Below are 789 nucleotides of genomic sequence, written 5' to 3' on the forward strand. Positions count from 1 at the left end.
AACTTCTTTCATTTTTGCATCTATCTTTTTTCTTTCTGTTTTCATTATCCTCTTATTTCTGTCTTCCTTTTTATATTTTTGCACGCTCAGAATTACTGAAGCATGGAATAAACTACCTGCATCAGTTGTTAGCTGTCGAGACACTACATCCTTCAAAACTTTCATGCCTCCTGAAATTCGCCAACAGTACACCAGAAGTTCCCCTCACCTCCTCCATTTTTTTTTCTGCCGACGTATTCACTGCTCACTTCCTGTGCATATTCTATGTACTGTTCACGCAGTTTTTGGTCCTTTTTTTCTGAAGAGTCGTAGTGAACCTGTGCACTGTATACAATAAGTTCTTTATTATATTATTATATTCTTGTTTGTTTGCTTTTGTATATACTATATTTTTCTTTTATTCCAGAATGAACTAATGCTTTCCTTACTACTACCAGCTACAGTAGGCAGCGCCGGTGTTGTTCTTTGGGACAGTTCATTAGATTTTAGAAACCGAAGACATTGTCACCTTATGAAAAACTATCTAACCACAACCCTGGGCCCTTTTGTTAAAACGTTGACCGAAACTTTCGAATTTTGCAGCGAGCGTATGTGTAACAGTAATGGTCGCTGCGTGCGGTCATGGGAGACAACCAATGGCAGGTTTCAGGATGCAAGGAAGATAAATACCATAGGCTACAAGAAGAAACTTTTTGAGAGGCAAGAATTTAAAATTCTCCTCAGACTGATGAACAATGATGTATCACATACATTCGAAAGAGATATCAAAAAAGCGTTTGTCTGTAAATG

This window comes from Octopus bimaculoides, chromosome 12 (assembly GCF_001194135.2).
Source record: "Octopus bimaculoides isolate UCB-OBI-ISO-001 chromosome 12, ASM119413v2, whole genome shotgun sequence".
Taxonomy (NCBI): domain Eukaryota; kingdom Metazoa; phylum Mollusca; class Cephalopoda; order Octopoda; family Octopodidae; genus Octopus; species Octopus bimaculoides.